We start from the raw sequence: 22,450 nt of genomic DNA, 5'->3' as shown, positions 1-22,450 counted from the left end.
GCCTGTGCCGGTTCTTTGAAAGATCTGTCAGTTTAATCCCACAATCCAGCTTTTTCCCATCACCCTGGAAACTCATCCTCTTCTCTTGTCGCTATTCTCCGTTTTATATCCCTCAGCAAATTATGTATCCCCGCTGGCCCTGGTCCTTTAATTCCATCACTTTAATTTTTCTAACAGCTCGATTATGTGGTATTTCACCAGATGCCTTTTGAAAGTCCATGTGCAAAGCATCAATCACATGACCGCTATCCTCATCAACTTTCTCCGTTACTTCATCAAAGAACACATTTCATGAGAAAAGCACGAACTGCCATGAAAACAAAACCCAGTTCCTCAGTTCACATCCCTTGTCTCAGAAGATTCCTCAAAGAAATATTGTCAACAACCCGCCGTTGTCCTTCCAAAGACCGAGCCCTGTTTCTGCAGTGTGTCTCTGCCGAGCGGTCACTCAGACCTAAATGTATGGATTGAGTTCAAGGCCCAAATTGGTGCGAATGGAACATGTGCAACACAGAAACATCGGTGGTAGCCGAGCAATGTTAAAGGCTTTAAGAACATGAAAGAGAATGTTACAGTCGGATAAGCCATAGTAAAATGAAATAGAAGCAAGTCAGTATTAATAGTGGAAGGAATAATCTGAGAGAAGAGGCGGGTTTGAATGTTGGAGATTGAAGCACAGGCATGTGTAAGTGTGATGATGGAAAAGGAGTCAATAGTTTTTCTCCATCAAGAAGAAATACATTTTCAAAGAGTAAAGATTGGTTATTTTCTGCATTCTATTAGCAGGTGCTGTTGTGTATTGATTGTATTGTAGGTCGAGCATTGTTTACAGAGTCTCAGGAGTCTTTGTAGGGCTAAAGAATAACTCGCTTATTATATACAGATAATTATTTACACTCTCCACAAGCCTATCCAGCTAGTACACCTCGTGTTGCTTCTACCTTCTTCCAAGCCCAACAGCCAAGTGACAGTAACATCATTAATACTAAAGTGGGAGGGGTTTACTCTCACTGTCTCAACACTAACCCTTTCAAGCCCTTATAATACAGGTACAGCAGGCGGTTTAAGACATAAAGCAAGCACTGCCTTGATTCAGTTTGAACCGGTGTTGCTGTGATCAGAGCATTCCCATTATACAGTCACAGCTCCACTAAATCAGCTGTGACAGTCTTACACAGATCACTGCAGAAAGATCTTTTTAGTGAAGAGTATCTCTCCACAAAAGCTGCCTGAGCTGCTGAAAATTCCCAACATCTTCTACTATTACTGTCGTCTTTCCATTTTATGACAACAGCTTTGATGACAATACAGCATAAAGTATGGCAGCATTGGGATTGGAGCCCCCACCCCTCAAAGGACTAATACATAAACCCAGCTCTTTAAGCTGCACTAACACAGCTTCACTTGCTATTCTGATGACTGGTAATTGAAACTGAGCTTTCTTGCTGTGTGCCCTCCGAGTCCAGGACTTTGTAATGAGAATGAAGGAAATCAGAGAGCTTTGCAAGGCACTTTCTCCGGACAATGTGTCTGAAAGGTTAAATCAGTGGACTGCAAATCCATTATGCCCTGCAGATATGGTTTTGAATTCCATCTTCTTTGTTATTGTGTTTAAAATTTGGAGTGTTTTTCCTTTTTTTCAACACATCCAAGAGTCCTACATCTGAGTCCCATCCTTCCCCAAGCCGCAGTGCATGAGTTATACATTGCTGCCTTACTCTGTTTGCTCAAATCCGCAAAGCTATAATTTCTGCCCAGATAGGGAGGTGTGGAGAGTGTAAGATCTGAACTATGTGAAGTATCAAAGTGGATAATTGTGTCCTGGTGAAAGGAATATCTCTTCACAGATGCTCCCAGACCTGCTGAATGTTTCCAGAATTGTCAGTTTTTAATTTTATGCTTTCACAATAACAGTCTTTTTTTTTACTTGCCTGAAAAGCACAGCACCAGGCACAACTTTTCTGTGCTCTTCTCACACACAAGTTTGCTCTTTATTTTCATGCACACGCTGTAAAGTCAGCCGTTTCCGCACACATTAGCCTGCACCATGGCTTTCGAAAACCTTTTCGCGTGGTTTGAGGGAGGCTAAGCATTTCTTAGTGAATTCACAAGGGCACGGGGATTCTAGAGGCTGTGAGGGACTATTAGGGGTTAATATGCTATCCAGGGGATCTGAAGGCTATAAACAGGTACCATTGAGTGTAAGGGACTCTCAGAGTATATCAAAGAGATAGAGACTGAGCGCATTAGAGAAGATCATGCACTTAAGGAGAATCAAAGTGTCTAACGAATGTTCGGGATGGATCGGATAGGGTAAGGAACACTCAGGATGTATCAGATAGAGAATGTTCAGGATGTATCAGGGAGGAAAATTAATGTTCAGGATGGATCAGATAGGGTAACGAATGCTCAGGATGTATCCAATATGCTAAGGTTTGCTGAGGATGTATCAAATAGGATAAGGAAAAATCAGGATGTATTGAAATGGGTAAATAACAAACAGGGGTTATTGGAGATGGTAATGGACATTGAGGAAGGATCAGAGATGATAAGGAATTCTCAGGATGTATCAGAGAGGATAAGGAAAAATCAGGATGTATCAGAGAGGATAAGGAATACTCAGGATGAATCAGAGGATGTGAGGGACGCTCAGAACATGTCAGACAGAGTATGTTACACTCAGGATATATCAGAGAATGTAAAGGACACTCACACGCCTCAACTGCTTAGTTCATCATAAGGTCAGAAGTGGGGATGTTTGCTGATGATTGCACAATGTTCAGTACCATTCGCACTCCTCAGATACTGAAGCAGTCCGTGTAGAAATGCAGCAAGACATGGACAATATCCAGGCTTGGGCTGACAAGTGGCAAGAAACGTTCGCACCACACAAGTGCCAGGCAATGACCATCTCCAACAAGAGAGAATCGCCCCTTGACATTCAACGGCATTACCATCGCTGAATCCCCCGCTATCAACATCCTAAGGTCTATCATTGACCAGAAACTGAACTGGAGAAGCCATATAAATACCATGGCTACAAGAGCAGGTCAGAGGCTAGGAATCCTGAGGTGAGTAACTCACCTCCTGACTCCCCAAAGCCTGTCCACCATCTAGAAGGCACAAGTCAAGAGGGTGATGGAATACTCTCCAATTGCCTGGAAGGGTGCAGCTTCAACAACACTCAAGAAGCTAGACACCATTCAGGATAAAGCAGCTTGATTGGCACCCCATCCACAAACATTCACTCCCTCCACTACCGTGCACAGTGGCAGCAGTGTGTACCATCTACAAGATGCACTGCAGCAATGCACTAAGGTTCCTTAGACAGCACATTCCAAACCCACAACCTCTACCAACTAGAAGGACAAGGGCAGCAAATGCATGGGAACACCACCACCTGCAAGTTCCCCTCCAAGTCACACACCATCCTGACTTGGAACTATGTCGCCATTCCTTCACTGTCACTGGGTCAAAATCCTTGAACTCCCTTCCTAACAGCACTGTGGGTGTACCTGCCTCACATGGACTGCAGCGGTTCAAGAAGGCAGCTCACCACCACCTTCTCAAGGGCAATTAGGGATGGGCAATAAATGCTGGCCTGGCCAGCGGCGCCCACATCCCATGAATGAATTTTTAAAAACTACCTTTGAGGTTCTGCTTTTTAATTTGGTCCCGAGCTGCTCATAGTCCCTCAGCAGAACCTCTTTCCTAGTCCTACCTATGTCGTTGGTACCTACATGAACCACGACAACTGGATCCTTCCCCTCCCACTCCAAGTTCCTCTCCAGCCCAGAAGAGATGTCCTTAACCTTGGCACCAGGTAGGTAACACAGCCTTCGGGACTCCCTGTCTTTGCCGCAGGGGACATTATCTATTCCCCTGACTGTGCTATCCCCAATTACTACCACATTTTTTCTTCTCCCCGCACTTGAATGGCGCTCTGAACCACAGTGCTGCGGTCAGTTCGCTCATCCTCCCCGCAGTCTGTGCCCTCGCCTACAACAGGAGCAAGAACCTTGTACCTATTGGATAAGGGCACTGGCTGAGGCTCCTCCAAAGCTAAATTCTGGATTCCCGTAGCTGCCTCAGTCACAGTCACACTCTCCTGACCCGACCACAGTTCAAATTTGATGTAATTAATCTAAGGGGTGTGACTGTTTCCTGAAACACAGTGTCCAGGTATCCCTCCCCCTCCCTGATGTATCGCAGTGTCCACAGCTCGGACTCCAGCTCATCAACTGTGTGCCGAAGGTCCTCGAGCAGCCAACACTTGCTGCAGATGTGGTCACCGTGTATCGCACCAGCGTCCACCAGCAACCATATACTACAGCTGCTACACATCACCAGCCATCTCTATACTAATTAATTAATTAATTTGGATGTTAAATATTTTAAAAGTGAATTTCTTAACTATACTCTTCAGCTGTAATATGTCTCTTGATTTAAACCACTTGACCAATCAAAAGAGACACGGAAGAGATACCCACCAATCACCTACCTGCTTTCCTGTGACGTCACTCCTCGGCTCTGACAGGTAGAAGGGGCTCTCTGGTGCTGGTTTTGATCTCCCGCCGCTGCTGTCCTTCTCACACAGGTCCGCTCTCCATGTGCTGGGCCTCCCTCTCTGCTGCTGGTTTTGATCTCCCGCCGCTGCTGTCCTTCTCACACAGGTCCGCTCTCCATGTGCTGGGCCTCCCTCTCTGCTGCTGGTTTTGATCTCCCGCCGCTGCTGTCCTTCTCACACAGGTCCGCTCTCCATGTGCTGGGCCTCCCTCTCTGCCGCTGGTTTTGATCTCCCGCCGCTGCTGTCCTTCTCACGCAGGTCCGCTCTCCATGTTCTGGGCCTCCCTCTCTGCCGCTGGTTTTTTTTTAATCTCTCACTGCCGCTGCCCTTCTCACGCAGGTCCGCTCTCCGTGTGCCAACACTGACCTCTGGGGAATTCCACTACAAAACTTCCTCCAGCCTGAAAAGAATCACTTAACCACCACTCTTTGTTTCCTCTCACTCAGTCAATTCCATATCCATGTTGCGACTGCCCCTTTTATTCTATGAGCTATAACTTTGCTGACAAGTCTGTTGTGTGGTACTGTATCAAACGCCTATGAAAGTCCATGTACACCAGATTAACAGCATTGTCCCCATCAACCCTTTCTGTTACCTCCTCAAAAAATTCCATCAAGTTAGTTGAACATGATTTTCCCTTAAGAAATCCATGCTGCATTTCTTTAATTCACCCACATTTGTCCATGTGACTATTAGTTTGTCTCAAATTATTGTTTCCAGAAGGTTCCCCACCGCCGAATTTAAACTTACCTGCCTGTCGTTGCTGGGCTTTACATCCTTTTTTGAATAAGGGTGTAATGTTTGCAATTCTCCAGTCTTCTGGCACCACCCCTGAGTTTAAGGAAGACTGAAAAATTGTGGCCAGTGCCTCTGCGATTTCATTTCCCTCAGCATCGTTGGATGCATCTCATCCCTCCTTGTGCATTATCCACTTTAAGTACAGACAGCCTATCTCTTATGTCCTCTTTATCAATTTTAAACCTGTCTAGTGTCTGAATTACCATTGCCTGGGTTGTATCTTCTGCCTTGGTAAAGGCAGATGCAAAGTATTCATTTCATACATCAGCTATGCCCTCAACCTCCATGCGTAAATCCACTTTATGGTCCCTCATAGGCCCTACGCCACCTTTTACTATATACGTGTCTACAGAAAACTTTTGGATTCCCTACAGTGTTAGCTGCCAGTCTCTTTTCATGCTCTCTCTTTGCTTCTCTTGCTTTTTCACTTCCCCTCTGGACTTTCCATATTCTGGGTGGTTATGAACCAGCTTCCTGTTTCACATCTCTCCCCTCTTTTTACATCAACATGAGTAAAAGGGAGAGATGGAAAGCGGGATCCCGGGTCATTATCACCTGTACAACAGTGCACACCGAGTCCAAATCTCCCCCAGTGAAGCCCTGGAACACAAAAACCAAAGATCCAGAGAGAAGGACAGAACTGAGATATGGAAATAAACAGAGAGGGAGAGAAAATCACCGGAAGTATTGATGGGAACCGAAAGCATAAGGCTCAGCTACTGAGAGAGTGACAGAGATAGCTCTGAAAGACATGGATGGATAGATAGATAGATAGATAGATAGATAGATAGATAGATAGATAGATAGATAGATAGAGAAGAGGTTAGAAAAAGGACTTGCAGAAACATAGACAGGCATAGATATAAAAGGTGTCGAAAGATAGTGAGATACAGAATGGTATATAAAGAAATATACTGAGATATAACGAAAGACATGGAGAGGCCCTCCCCCTCCGCCTTGTTGTAAAAATATCTCAAACCCCCTAAAACAAAAGACTTTTTCCTGTGGGTAAGAATGAATGACACAGAGAAACAAATGGGAACTGGGCAGTGACAACACACTGGAGACCCCCAGCTCCTGAAAGCAAACCACATTCCCATTCATTCACTGAAGGTTCAATTTCCTTCAAAACATTGCAAGGATCTTTATAAAAGCACGTTTTTTCTGATTGTTTTTTGTGTTTATTTCTCACCACTGTTACTTTTCGTTTAGTTTCCAACAAATTCACAATATCTAATTGATACTGACAAACATGAACATTTCCAATCAGCAGAATGACCTTGCCATCAATCGATTACAGCAAATGTCAGTTTGATTGTTGAAGAAGTCTGTTACCTCCCCAGACAGTTAACTGAAGAAAACTGAAACAAACTCGCTGTGAGCAGGGTTTGAACCTGCGCGGGGAAACCCCCATTGGATTTCGAGTCCAACGCCTTAACCACTCGGCCATCACAGCTTGGCAGGTGAGTGGCTCTGTAATTAAATTGTCCATACAAAGCAATAGAGAATTGCCCTGTGCATGTCCTGGAGAATCATTGCCTTTGAGTCTTGAGTTCTGTTGCACCTCCCAGTTGATGTGAAAATGAACATGATGTAATCAGTGAATTTTACAGCACAGAAGGAAGCCTGTCCACCCGCCGAGCCTGTGCCGGTTCTTTGAAAGATCTGTCAGTTTAATCCCACAATCCAGCTTTTTCCCATCACCCTGGAAACTCATCCTCTTCTCTTGTCGCTATTCTCTGTTTTATATCCCTCAGCAAATTATGTATCCCCGCTGGCCCTGGTCCTTTAATTCCAAAGCTTTAAATTTTCTAATAGCTCGATTATGTGGTATTTCACCAGATGCCTTTTGAAAGTCCATGTGCAAAGCATCAATCACATTACCGCTATTCTCATCAACTTTCTCCGTTACTTCATCAAAGAACACATTTCATGAGAAAAGCACGAACTGCCATGAAAACAAAACCCAGTTCCTCAGTTCACATCCCTTGTCTCAGAAGATTCCTCAAAGAAATATTGTCAACAACCCGCCGTTGTCCTTCCAAAGACCGAGCCCTGTTTCTGCAGTGTGTCTCTGCCGAGCGGTCACTCAGACCTAAATGTATGGATTGAGTTCAAGGCCCAAATTGGTGCGAATGGAACATGTGCAACACAGAAACATCGGTGGGAACCGAGCAATGTTAAAGGCTTTAAGAACATGAAAGAGAATGTTACAGTCGGATAAGCCATAGTAAAATGAAATAGAAGCAAGTCAATATTAAAGGTGGAAGGAATAATCTGAGAGAAGAGGCGGGTTTGAATGTCGGAGATTGAAGCACAGGTATGTGTAAGTGTGATGATGGAAAAGGAGTCAATAGTTTTTCTCCATCAAGAAGAAATACATTTTCATAGAGTAAAGATTGGTTATTTTCTGCATTCTATTAGCAGGTGCTGTTGTGTATTGATTGTATTGTAGGTCGAGCATTGTTTACAGAGTCTCAGGAGTCTTTGTAGGGCTAAAGAATAACTCGTTTATTATATACAGATAATTATTTACACTCTCCACAAGCCTATCCAGCTAGTACACCTCGTGTTGCTTCTACCTTCTTCCAAGCCCAACAGCCAAGTGACAGTAACATCATTAATACTAAAGTGGGAGGGGTTTACTCTCACTGTCTCAACACTAACCCTTTCAAGCCCTTATAATACAGGTACAGCAGGCGGTTTAAGACATAAAGCAAGCACTGCCTTGATTCAGTTTGAACCGGTGTTGCTGTGATCAGAGCATTCCCATTATACAGTCACAGCTCCACTAAATCAGCTGTGACAGTCTTACACAGATCACTGCAGAAAGATCTTTTTAGTGAAGAGTATCTCTCCACAAAAGCTGCCTGAGCTGCTGAAAATTCCCAACATCTTCTACTTTTACTGTCGTCTTTCCATTTTATGACAACAGCTTTTATGACAATACAGCATAAAGTATGGCAGCATCGGGATTGGAACCCCCACCCCTCAAAGGACTAATACATAAACCCAGCTCTTTAAGCTACACTAACACAGCTTCACTTGCTATTCTGATGACTGGTAATTGAAACTGAGCTTTCTTGCTGTGTGCCCTCCGAGTCCAGGACTTTGTAATGAGAATGAAGGAAATCAGAGAGCTTTGCAAGGCACTTTCTCCAGACAATGTGTCTGAAAGGTTAAATCAGTGGACTGCAAATCCATTATGCCCTGCAGATATGGTTTTGAATTCCATCTTCTTTGTTATTGTGTTTAAAACTTGGAGTGTTTTTCCTTTTTTTCAACACATCCAAGAGTCCTACATCTGAGTCCCATCCTTCCCCAAGCCGCAGTGCAGGAGTTATACATTGCTGCCTTACTCTGTTTGCTCAAATCCGCAAAGCTATAATTTCTGCCCAGATAGGGAGGTGTGGAGAGTGTAAGATCTGAACGATGTGAAGTATCAAAGTGGATAATTGTGGCCTGGTGAAAGGAATATCTCTTCACAGATGCTCCCAGACCTGCTGAATGTTTCCAGAATTGTCAGTTTTTAATTTTATGCTTTCACAATAACAGTCTTTTTTTTTACTTGCCTGAAAAGCACAGCACCAGGCACAGCTTTTCTGTGCTCTTCTCACACACAAGTTTGCTCTTTATTTTCATGCACACGCTGTAAAGTCAGCCGTTTCCGCACACATTAGCCTGCACCATGGCTTTCGAAAACCTTTTCGCGTGGTTTGAGGGAGGCTAAGCATTTCTTAGTGAATTCACAAGGGCACGGGGATTCTAGAGGCTGTGAGGGACTATTAGGGGTTAATATGCTATCCAGGGGATCTGAAGGCTATAAACAGGTACCATTGAGTGTAAGGGACTCTCAGAGTCTTTCAAAGAGATAAAGACAGAGCGCATTAGAGAAGATCATGCACTTACGGAGAATCAAAGTGTCTAACGAATGTTCGGGATGGATCGGATAGGGTAAGGAACACTCAGGATGTATCAGATCGAGAATGTTCAGGATGTATCAGGGAGGAAAATTAATGTTCAGGATGGATCAGATAGGGTAACGATTGCTCAGGATGTATCCAATATGCTAAGGTTTGCTGAGGATGTATCAAATAGGATAAGGAAAAATCAGGATGTATTGAAATGGGTAAATAACAAACAGGGGTTATTGGAGATGGTAATGGACATTGAGGAAGGATCAGAGATGATAAGGAATTCTGAGGATGTATCAGAGAGGATAAGGAAAAATCAGGATGTATCAGATAGGATAAGGAATACTCAGGATGAATCAGAGGATGTGAGGGACGCTCAGAACATGTCAGACAGAGTATGTTACACTCAGGATATATCAGAGAATGTAAAGGACACTCACACGCCTCAACTACTTAGTTCATCATAAGGTCAGAAGTGGGGATGTTTGCTGATGATTGCACAATGTTCAGCACCATTCGCACTCCTCAGATACTGAAGCAGTCCGTGTAGAAATGCAGCAAGACATGGACAATATCCAGGCTTGGGCTGACAAGTGGCAAGAAACGTTCGCACCACACAAGTGCCAGGCAATGACCATCTCCAACAAGAGAGAATCGCCCCTTGACATTCAACGGCATTACCATCGCTGAATCCCCCGCTATCAACATCCTAAGGTCTATCATTGACCAGAAACTGAACTGGAGAAGCCATATAAATACCATGGCTACAAGAGCAGGTCAGAGGCTAGGAATCCTGAGGCGAGTAACTCACCTCCTGACTCCCCAAAGCCTGTCCACCATCTATAAGGCACAAGTCAAGAGGGTGATGGAATACTCTCCAATTGCCTGGATGGGTGCAGCTTCAACAACACTCAAGAAGCTCGACACCATTCAGGATAAAGCAGCTTGATTGGCACCCCATCCACAAACATTCACTCCCTCCACTACCGTGCACAGTGGCAGCAGTGTGTACCATCTACAAGATGCACTGCAGCAATGGACTAAGGCTCCTAAGACAGCACATTCCAAACCCACAACCTCTACCACCTAGAAGGACAAGGGCAGCAAATGCATGGGAACACCACCACCTGCAAGTTCCCCTCCAAGTCACACACCATCCTGACTTGGAACTATATCGCCATTCCTTCACTGTCACTGGGTCAAAATCCTTGAACTCCCTTCCTACCAGCACTGTGGGTGTACCTGCCTCACATGGACTGCAGCAGTTCAAGAAGGCAGCTCACCACCAGCTTCTCAAGGGCAATTAGGGATGGGCAATAAATGCTGGCCTGGCCAGCGGCGCCCACATCCCATGAATGAATTTTTAAAAACTACCTTTGAGGTTCTGCTTTTTAATTTGGTCCCGAGCTGCTCATAGTCCCTCAGCAGAACCTCTTTGCTAGTCCTACCTATGTCGTTGGTACCTACATGAACCACGACAACTGGATCCTTCCCCTCCCACTCCAAGTTCCTCTCCAGCCCAGAAGAGATGTCCTTAACCTTGGCACCAGGTAGGTAACACAGCCTTCGGGACTCCCTGTCTTTGCCGCAGGGGACAGTATCTATTCCCCTGACTGTGCTATCCCCAATTACTACCACATTTTTTCTTCTCCCCGCACTTGAATGGCGCTCTGAACCACAGTGCTGTGGTCAGTTCGCTCATCCTCCCTGCAGCCTGTGCCCTCGCCTACAACAGGAGCAAGAACCTTGTACCTATTGGATAAGGGCGCTGGCTGAGGCTCCTCCAAAGCTAAATTCTGGATTCCCGTAGCTGCCTCAGTCACAGTCACACTCTCCTGACCCGACCACAGTTCAAATTTGATGTAATTAATCTAAGGGGTGTGACTGTTTCCTGAAACACAGTGTCCAGGTATCCCTCCCCCTCCCTGATGTATCGCAGTGTCCACAGCTCGGACTCCAGCTCATCAACTGTGTGCCGAAGATCCTCGAGCAGCCAACACTTGCTGCAGATGTGGTCACCGTGTATCGCACCGGCGTCCACCAGCAACCATATACTACAGCTGCTACACATCACCAGCCATCTCTATACTAATTAATTAATTAATTTGGATGTTAAATATTTTAAAAGTGAATTTCTTAACTATACTCTTCAGCTGTAATATGTCTCTTGATTTAAACCACTTGACCAATCAAAAGAGACACGGAAGAGATACCCACCAATCACCTACCTGCTTTCCTGTGACGTCACTCCTCGGCTCTGACAGGTAGAAGGGGCTCTCTGGTGCTGGTTTTGATCTCCCGCCGCTGCTGTCCTTCTCACACAGGTCCGCTCTCCATGTGCTGGGCCTCCCTCTCTGCCGCGGGTTTTGATCTCCCGCCGTTGCTCTCCTTCTCACACAGGTCCGCTCTCCATGTGCTGGGCCTCCCTCTCTGCCGCTGGTTTTGATCTCCCGTCACTACTGTCCTTCTCACGCAGGTCCGCTCTCCGTGTTCTGGGCTTCCTTCTCTGCTGCTGTGTTTTTTTATCTCCCACTGCCGCTGCCCTTCTAACGCAAGTCCGCTCTCCGTGTGCCAACACTGACCTCTGGGGAATTCCACTACAAAACTTCCTCCAGCCTGAAAAGAATCACTTAACCACCACTCTTTGTTTCCTCTCACTCAGTCAATTCCATATCCATGTTGCGACTGCCCCTTTTATTCTATGAGCTATAACTTTGCTCACAAGTCTGTTGTGTGGTACTGTATCAAACGCCTATGAAAGTCCATGTACACCAGATTAACAGCATTGTCCCCATCAACCCTTTCTGTTACCTCCTCAAAAAATTCCATCAAGTTAGTTGAACATGATTTTCCCTTAAGAAATCCATGCTGCATTTCTTTAATTCACCCACATTTGTCCATGTGACTATTAGTTTGTCTCAAATTATTGTTTCCAGAAGGTTCCCCACCGCCGAATTTAAACTTACCTGCCTGTAGTTGCTGGGCTTTACATCCTTTTTTGAATAAGGGTGTAATGTTTGCAATTCTCCAGTCTTCTGGCACCACCCCTGAGTTTAAGGAAGACTGAAAAATTGTGGCCAGTGCCTCTGCGATTTCATTTCCCTCAGCATCGTTGGATGCATCTCATCCCTCCTTGTGCATTATCCACTTTAAGTACAGACAGCCTATCTCTTATGTCCTCTTTATCAATTTTAAACCTGTCTAGTGTCTGAATTACCATTGCCTGGGTTGTATCTTCTGCCTTGGTAAAGGCAGATGCAAAGTATTCATTTCATACATCAGCTATGCCCTCAACCTCCATGCGTAAATCCACTTTATGGTCCCTCATAGGCCCTACGCCACCTTTTACTATATACGTGTCTACAGAAAACTTTTGGATTCCCTACAGTGTTAGCTGCCAGTCTCTTTTCATGCTCTCTCTTTGCTTCTCTTGCTTTTTCACTTCCCCTCTGGACTTTCCATATTCTGGGTGGTTATTAACCAGCTTCCTGTTTCACATCTCTCCCCACTTTTTACATCAACATGAGTAAAAGGGAGAGATGGAAAGCGGGATCCCGGGTCATTATCACCTGTACAACAGTGTACACCGAGTCCAAATCTCCCCCAGTGAAGCCCTGGAACACAAAAACCAAAGATCCAGAGAGAAGGACAGAACTGAGATATGGAAATAAACAGAGAGGGAGAGAAAATCACCGGAAGTATTGATGGGAACCGAAAGCATAAGGCTCAGCTACTGAGAGAGTGACAGAGATAGCTCTGAAAGACATGGATGGATAGATAGATAGATAGATAGATAGATAGATAGATAGATAGATAGATAGATAGATAGATAGATAGAGAAGAGGTTAGAAAAAGGACTTGCAGAAACATAGACAGGCATAGATATAAAAGGTGTCGAAAGATAGTGAGATACAGAATGGTATATAAAGAAATATACTGAGATATAACGAAAGACATGGAGAGGCCCTCCCCCTCCGCCTTGTTGTAAAAATATCTCAAACCCCCTAAAACAAAAGACTTTTTCCTGTGGGTAAGAATGAATGACACAGAGAAACAAATGGGAACTGGGCAGTGACAACACACTGGAGACCCCCAGCTCCTGAAAGCAAACCACATTCCCATTCATTCACTGAAGGTTCAATTTCCTTCAAAACATTGCAAGGATCTTTATAAAAGCACATTTTTTCTGATTGTTTTTTGTGTTTATTTCTCACCACTGTTACTTTTCGTTTAGTTTCCAACAAATTCACAATATCTAATTGATACTGACAAACATGAACATTTCCAATCAGCAGAATGACCTTGACATCAATCGATTACAGCAAATGTCAGTTTGATTGTTGAAGAAGTCTGTTACCTCCCCAGACAGTTAACTGAAGAAAACTGAAACAAACTCGCTGTGAGCAGGGTTTGAATCTGCGCAGGGAAACCCCCATTGGATTTCGAGTCCAACACCTTAACCACTCGGCCATCACAGCTTGGCAGGTGAGTGGCTCTGTAATTAAATTGTCCATACAAAGCATTAGAGAATTGCCCTGTACATGTCCTGGAGAATCATTGCCTTTGAGTCTTGAGTTCTGTTGCACCTTCCAGTTGATGTGAAAATGAACATGATGGAATCAGTGAATTTTACAGCACAGAAGGAAGCCTGTCCACCCGCCGAGCCTGTGCCGGTTCTTTGAAAGATCTGTCAGTTTAATCCCTCAATCCAGCTTTTTCCCATCACCCTGGAAACTCATCCTCTTCTCTGGTCACTATTCTCTGTTTTATGTCCCTCAGCAAATTATGTATCCACGCTGGCCCTGGTCCTTTAATTCCATCCGCTTTAATTTTTCTAACAAGTATTTCACCATATACCTTTTGAAAATCCATCTCCACAACATCAATCACATTACCGCTACCCTCATCAACTTTCTCCGTTAATATTAGGGGTTAATATGCTATCCAGGGGATCTGAAGGCTGTCAGAAGGTTACCATTGAGTGTAAGGGACTCAAAGTATATCAAAGAGATAGAGACAGAGCGCATTAGAGAAGATCATGCACTTAAGGAGAATCAAAGTGTCTAAGGAATGCTCGGGATGGATCAGATAGGGTAAAGAACACTCAGGATATATTGGATGGGGAATGTTCAGGTTATATTGGATAGGATAGGAAATGCTCAGGATGTATCAGGTAGAATAAAGAACACTCAGGATGTATTGGATGGAGAATGTTCAGTTTGTATCAGATAGGATAGGAAACACTCAGGATGTATCAGACAGAGAATGTTCAGGATGTATCAGGGAGGAAAATTAATGTTCAGGATGGATCAGATAGGGTAACGAATGCTCAGGATGTATCCAATATGCTAAGGTTTGCTGAGGATGTAACAAATAGGATAAGGAAAAATCAGGATGTATTGAAATGGGTAAATAACAGACAGGGGTTATTGGAGATGGTAATGGACATTGAGGAAAGATCAGAGAGGATAAGGAATGTTCAGGATGTAACAGAGAGGATATGAAAAAATCAGGATGTATCAGATAGGATAAGGAACACTCAAGATGAATCAGAGGGAGTGTGGGACGCTCAGAACATGTCAGACTGAGTATGTTACACTCAAGATATATCAGAGAATGTAAAAGACACTCTCGCAGCCCAACTGCTTAACTCATCATAAGGTCAGAAGTGGGGATGTTTGCTGATGATTGCCCAATGTTCAGCACCATTCGTGACTCCTCAGATACTGAAGCAGTCCGTGTAGAAATGCAGCAAGACTTGGACAATATCCAGGCTTGGGTTGACAAGTGGCAAGTAACAGTCGCGCCACACAAGTGCCAGGCAATGACCATCTCCAACAAGAGAGAATCTAACCATCTCCCCTTGACATTCAATGGCATTACCATCGCTGAATCCCCCACTGTCAACATCCTAGGGGCTACCATTGACCAGAAGCTGAACTGGAGTAGCCATATAAATACCGTGGCTACAAGAGCAGGTCAGAGGCTAGGAGTCCTGAGGCGAGTAACTCACCTCCTGACTCCCCAAAGCCTGTCCACCATCTACAAGGCACAAGTCAGGAGTGTGATGGAATACTCTCCACTTACCTGGATGGGTGCAGCTCCAACAAGACTCAAGAAGCTCGACACCATCCTGGACAAAGCAGCTTGATTGGCACCCCATCCACAAACATTCACTCCCTCCATCACCGTGCACAGTGGCAGCAGTGTGTACCATTGAATAATTAATTTACCTATATATTTACCAGGGACACTAACAGGCTGGACATCATGTTAGAAGATGAGATCAACAAAGAAATGAAGGCGATTAGGATAAAAAGGGAGAGGTGGTTGACTATCCAATAACCTGGAGAGGATAAAATCTATGTGCTCAATGATGCAAGAGAGGAGATGGCAGGGGCATGATATATAGAGAGATTTGCATTTATATAGCACCTTTCATGACATCAAGGCATCCTAATGTGCTTTACAGCCAATGAAGTGCATCTGAACATTCCCTATCCAATATATCCTGAGTGTTCTTTACCCTATCTGATTTTGAAATATTTCACTCTGATGACTAAGAATCGAGCAACTCCTTTTCCTCTTCAATAAAGAGAGACTGGCAGGCGGCTCCCCAGCACAGCTCAGGCCGGGACCGGAAGCTCTCCATTGGGAGCAGCTGGATTAGGGAACAGGGATCCTGAGCTGTTGTCGTGGTGGTTTGGCTGATGCTGCTGCTTCCCCCTCTCACACACCGGGAGCCCCGGCGGTGATCTGTACTGATCTCACTCCCAGGGTTGGGTTTTATCTTCTCAGTGTGGACCTCATGGTGCAGCAGCAGCCCGTCTCACTCCAGAGACAAACTACATGTCAGAGTCACGTTGGGGGTGGGGGTTGGGGTCACAGAGTTTCCACAGGGACTGGTTCCTGGATTCGGTGCCAGACATCAGGAGCTGAGCTTCAAGCGCACCGCTGACAAAGGAAGGGATTTGGTGACATGCCCAAAAGGGTAGCCAGCTCAAATTATAGCTGCAGGGGGATTTGAAGCTATACCTCTGCAAAAGCTGAAATTACAATCCAGTACATTAGACTGCTTGGCCACACTGTAACCACATTGCAAATTGCCTGAGAAAATGTTGTTTGTTGATTAAAAGGTGCTTTTCTTCAGCATTATCTGTGAATCGAGGTCTTTGCATTGAAAGATGAAAGTGAAAAGGATGTCCAAGCACAATTCATTCAAACTGCAGGCAAGCAGTTGCATTGTTGAGTTGGTCATCCTGGATACAGCGACTTTGACAAGACCATTGACACATCGATAACCTTTTGTTTTTATTTCAGATTTCCAGCATCCACAGTATTTTGCTTTTATTATATCATTGAAACATAGAATTTGGTTAGTTCAGTTGGTTGAACCATTGTACTAATGACACCAAGGTGGTGGATTGAATCTTTACTCTGTATCTAACCAAAGCAGTGGATGTGGTGTATATGGATTTCAGTAAGGCGTTTGATAAGGTTCCCCACAGTAGGCTATTGCAGAAAATATGGAAGTATGGAGTTGAAGGTGATTTAGAGCTTTGGATCAGAAATTGGCTAGCTGAAAGAAGACAGAGGGTGGTGGTTGATGGCAAATGTTCATCCTGGAGTTTAGTTACTAGTGGTGTACCGCAAGGATCTGTTTTGGGGCCACTGCTGTTTGTCATTTTTATAAATGACCTGGAAGAGGGTGTAGAAGGGTGGGTTAGTAAATTTGCGGATGACACTAAGGTCGGTGGAGTTGTGGATAGTGCCGAAGGATGTTGGAGGGTACAGAGGGACATAGATAGGCTGCAGAGCTGGGCTGAGAGATGGCAAATGGAGTTTAATGTGGAAAAGTGTGAGGTGATTCACTTTGGAAGGAGTAACAGGAATGCAGAGTACTGGGCTAATGGGAAGATTCTTGGTAGTGTAGATGAACAGAGAGATCTTGGTGTCCAGGTACATAAATCCCTGAAAGTTGCTACCCAGCTTAATAGGGCTGTTAAGAAGGCATATGGTGTGTTAGCTTTTATTAGTAGGGGGATCGAGTTTCGGAGCCACGAGGTCATGCTGCAGCTGTACAAAACTCTGGTGAGACCGCACCTGGAGTATTGCGTGCAGTTCTGGTCACTGCATTATAGGAAGGATGTGGAAGCTTTCAAAAGGGTGCAGAGGAGATTTACTAGGATGTTGCCTGGTATGGAGGGAAGGTCTTACGAGGAAAGGCTGAGGGACTTGAGGTTGTTTTCGTTGGAGAGAAGGAGGAGGAGAGGTGACTTAATAGAGACATATAAGATAATCAGAGGGTTGGATAGGGTGGATAGTGAGAGTCTTTTTCCTCGGATGGTGATGGCAAACACGCAGGGACATAGATTTAAGTTGAGGGGTGATAGATATAGGACAGATGTTAGAGGTAGTTTCTTTACTCAGAGAGTAGTAGGGGCGTGGAACTCCCTGCCTGCAACAGTAGTAGACTCGCCAACTTTAAGGGCATTTAAGTGGTCATTGGATAGACATATGGATGAAAATGGAATAGTGTAGGTCAGATGGTTTCACAGGTCGGCGCAACATCGAGGGCTGAAGGGCCTGTACTGCGCTGTAATGTTCTAATTCTAATTCTAATTCTAACCCTGTTTTTTTTTTGTCTTTTTTTTTTGCAATGTAAAAGTACGTTTGGGGAAGCAACAGGAGAACTGGTGTAGGAAATGGGAAAGGTATTGGTGCTAAGATGGAGTACTTATGAATGGAGAATGAGGCACATTGCTGCCATAGAGCAGCGTAGAAGGTGCATTCCTCTCTATCGAACCCATACTGTACCTGTCCTGGGAGAGTTTGATGGGACAGTGTAGAGGGAGCTTTACTCTATTGATACGACCGACCGCTCCAGTCAAAGCCCCCAATCAAAATATACGATTCTGATTGTGGTGGGAAAAACGCACTGTTAATTCAATCCTGTCGCTCCACAGATCGCCTAACATATCATTTAAAACTTTCCAAATTAAAGAAAGACCCAGCCAAATTGTACCATCTATTAACCCCCGAATGAGGCTAACCAAACCAGGTATCTTTAAATGAACAAATTAAATCTTTAATTAGAAGAACTAAATTCTTAAACACTATGAAGATATAAACAACATTTAAAATAGAACAATTTAGAGTCTTTGCAAATTTATAATCCAGTGTTGCTTGAAGTCCTCACAGAATGTTGCTTGAAGTCCTCACAGCCATCCGATGTGGAAAAAAAAAAGTTTTTCCACAGGAGGACAGTCTGTAGTCTAACTCCAGCAGTAGGTGATCTTTCCTTCTCCAGCGAATTTCAACAATTAACAACTTGCAAACACTTTCAGTAGGATCAATCTGACTTCAGAGTTTTTGAGGGATGAAAGATTGTCACATTCTAACTTCCCTTCCTTCAGTTCAAATTACCAGAGATCTCTGTTTTGGCTTGACTTTTTTAGAATTTTGATAATAATAAACAGACTAAAATCCTCTTCCTTCAGTTTAAATAGTTGAGAGCTCTTTTTCCAGTTGCTGTTACCACAGCTGTCTGTCTGTGTGTCCTTTGTGTCTGTGTTCTGTTAGAACAAACTGTCTTCAACTAAAATGCCAGTTCAGAATTGAGTTGTAACAAATGTATCACATAATACTCACTCCCAGTGGCCGTATCTACGGTAACAAGAATGCACCCTTTGAATCGCAATCTCCAAATGGCTGTTTCTAAGGCAACAAAAATGCACCTTCCTATAACTCCTGAGGCTTGCTGGTTTTTAAAGCAATACTGATCCTTTGCAAGCCTCAAAGGCAAACCGCATATTCCCGGAAAAAATACTATTAGACCATGACACTATATCTAACCCTTTTTTTTTGAAAGGTGGCCTTTATACCCCAGGACTCTTTTATGTATTTTTGTTGAGGGGGCCTTTATTCCCCAGGCCCCCTTTATATACATTTTAAAATAACATTATTAAAAACAGATAAATAAACCAAAAACTCAAATTAAAATGTCATTCTCGGCAGTATCTAGCCCTGTGCTGTACCTGTCCTGGGAGTGTTTAATAGGACAGTGTAGAGGGAGCTTTACTCCATATCAAACCCTGTTTTTTTTTTAACTGTACCTGCCCTAGGAGTATTTGATGGACAGTGTAGAGGGAGCTTTACTCTGTATCTAACCCCTGTTTTTTTTTCTTTTTTTTTTGTAAGGTGGCCTTTATTCCTCAGGCCCCCTTTATATACATATTTATATTTTAAAAATAACTTTACTAAAAACAGAAATAAACAAAAACTCAAATTAAAATGCCATTCTCAGCGTCGATGATGCACTCCAGTCCCTGTGGTGCCCACCGGTCGCGGAAGGCCTCAAGCACACCGGCAGACACCGCATGCTCCTTCTCCAGGGACACCTGGGCGCGAACGTAACCACGGAAGAGGGGCAGGCAATCGGGGAGGACGGACCCTCCGACGGCCCACAGCCTGGACCTGTGAATTGCCACCTTGGCCAGGCCCAGGAGCAGACCGACGAAAAGATCCTCCTCCCAGCCCACGTCCCTCTGCACCGGATGCCCAAAGATCAGGAGTGTGGAACTGAAATGCAGCCAGAACTTGAGGAGCAGCCCCTTCAAATACTCAAAGAGGGGCTGCAACCTCGCACACTCCATATATACATGGAACACGGACTTGTCCAGGCCGCAGAAATTACAGGCAGCCTGAGAGTCTGAACCTACATAAAACCCTATAGCACGGGACTGCCTTGTGCAGTACTGTCCACCCAGGTCCCTGATGTAAAGGGGGAGGACTCCCACATAAAGAGACCTTCACCGGGGATTCCCCTCGCCGTCAGATGGCATCACAGACCTCCACGGCATGTCCAAGGCAAGGAAGTGGAGAGTGTGCAGGAGCAGCCTGTGCAAGAAACCCCTCCACACAATACAGAATGGCACGGAGGGCATTTCTGAGAGGTGGCTCAGGTTCACAGAATCACAGAATTATTGCAGTACAGAAGGTGGTCATTCGGCCCATCATGTCTGCACTGACTCTCTGAAAGAGCAATTCACTCAGTTCCATTCCCCCGCCTTCTCCCCATAACCCTGCACATTCCTCCTAGTTATACAGCAGTCTAATTCCCTTTTGAATGCTTCTTGAACCTGCCTCCACCACACTCTCAAGCAGAGCATTCCAGACCTCAACCACTGTCTGCATGAAAAAGATTTCCCTCGTGTCACTGTTGCTTCTCCTACCAAATACTTTAAATCTGTGCCCTCTCGTTCTCGATCCTTTCACAAGTGGGAACAGTTTCTCTCTATCTACTCTGTCCAGATCCCTCATGATTTTGAATACCTCTATCAAATCACCTCTCAGCCTTCTCTTCAAGGAAAAAGTCCTAACTTCTCCAATCTACCTTCATAACTGAAGTTCGTCATCCCTGGAACCATTCTCGTGAATCTTTTCTGTACTCTCTCCAATACCCTCAGGGCTGAGGCTGAACTAGTGTCTTAAACAAGTTCAACATAACTTCCTTGCTCTTATACTCTCGACCTCTATTAACAAAGCCCAGAATACGGCTTGCTTTATTCATCACTTTCTCAAACAGTCCTGCCACCTTCAACGATTTATGCACATATACACCTTGGTCCCACTGCTCCTGCACCCAGTTTAGAATTGTACCTTTTAGTCTATATTGTATCTCCATGTTCTTCCTACCAAAATGAATCACTTCCCATTTCTCTGCATTCAACTTCATCTGCCAGCTATCCACCCATTCCACTAACTTACTAACTTATCTATGTCCTTTTGGAGTTCTACACTATCCTCCTCACAGTTCACAATGCTTCCAAGTTTCATATCATCTGCAAACTTTGAAATTGTGCCCTGTACACCAAGGTCTAGACCATTAATATATATCAGGAAAAGCAAGGGTCCCAACATTGATCCCTGGTTAACTCCACTACAAACCTTCCTCCAGCCTGAAAAACATCAATTAGCCACTACTCTTTGTTTCCTGTCACTCAGCCAATTCTGTATCCATGTTGCTACCGTCCCTTTTATTACATGAGCTGTAAGTTTGCTCACAAGTCCGTTATGTGTCACTGTATCAAACACCTTTTGAAAGTCCATGTACACCACATCAACAGCATTGCCCTCATCAACCCTCTCTGTTACCGCTTCAAAAAACTCCAGCAAGTTAGTTAAACATGATTTTCCCTTAAGAAATCCATGCTGGCTTTCCTTAATTAACCCACATTTGTCCATGTGACTATTAATTTTGGCCTGAATTATTTTTTCGAGAAGTTTCCCCACCACTGAAGTTAAACTGACTGGCCTGTAGTTGCTGGGCTTATCTTTACACCCTTTTTTGAACAAGGGTGTAATGCTTGCAATTCTCCAGTCCTCTGGCATCACTCCCGAGTCTAAGGAAGACTGAAAAATTATGGCCAGTGCCTCTGCAATTTTCACCCTCACTTCCCTCAGTATCCTTGGATGCATCTCACCCAGTCCTGGTGCTTTATCCACTTTAAGTACAGACAGCTTATCTAATATTTCCTCTTTATCAATTTTAAACCCCTCTAGTGTCTGACTTACCTCCTCTTTCAACATTGCCTGGGTTGCATCTACTTCCTTGGTAAAGGCAGATGCAAAATATTCATTTAATACCTCAGCTATGCCCTCTGCCTCCGTGTGTAAATCCCCTTTATGGTCACTAACCAGCCTCAATCCTCCTTTTTTTTTAAAGAGATACAGCACTGAAACAGGCCCTTCAGCCCACCGAGTCTGTGCCGACCATCAACCACCCATTTATACACTAATCCCATATTCCTACCACATCCCCACCTACCCTCAATTCCCCTACCACCTACCTATACTAGGGGCAATTTATAATGGCCAATTTACCTATCAACCTGCAAGTCTTTGGCTGTGGGAGGAAACCAGAGCACCCGGCAAAAACTCACACAGGGCAAACTTCACACAGGCAGTATCCAGAATTGAACCTGGGTCGCTGGAGCTATGAGGCTGCAGTGCTAACCACTGCGCCACTATGCTGCCTATCCTTTTACTATCCTTTTACTATTCTTTTACTATTCATATGTCAATAGAAAACTTTGGGATTTCCTTTAATGCTAGCTGCCAGTCTCTTTTCATGCCCTCTCTTTGCTTCTCACTTCCCCTGTGGAACTTC

General features: G+C 44.4%; 2 non-coding genes and 1 pseudogene across 2 annotated transcripts; 1 reads left to right on the top strand and 2 right to left on the bottom strand.

Annotated features, from left to right (window-relative positions):
- The window catches only part of LOC137349167 (zinc finger protein 850-like), an 80,508-nt pseudogene that overhangs the window by 43,975 nt on the left and 14,083 nt on the right, over window positions 1-22,450 (top strand).
- On the bottom strand, window positions 6,739-6,821 carry trnas-cga (transfer RNA serine (anticodon CGA)). The gene has a single exon. It is a non-coding gene; the product is annotated as a tRNA-Ser (tRNA).
- Window positions 13,675-13,757, bottom strand: trnas-cga (transfer RNA serine (anticodon CGA)). The gene has a single exon. It is a non-coding gene; the product is annotated as a tRNA-Ser (tRNA).

The sequence above is a fragment of the Heterodontus francisci genome, chromosome 34 (assembly GCF_036365525.1).
Source record: "Heterodontus francisci isolate sHetFra1 chromosome 34, sHetFra1.hap1, whole genome shotgun sequence".
Lineage (NCBI taxonomy): Eukaryota > Metazoa > Chordata > Chondrichthyes > Heterodontiformes > Heterodontidae > Heterodontus > Heterodontus francisci.
Note: the sequence above shows the minus strand (reverse complement) of the source record. Positions and strands in the feature narration are given on the sequence as shown.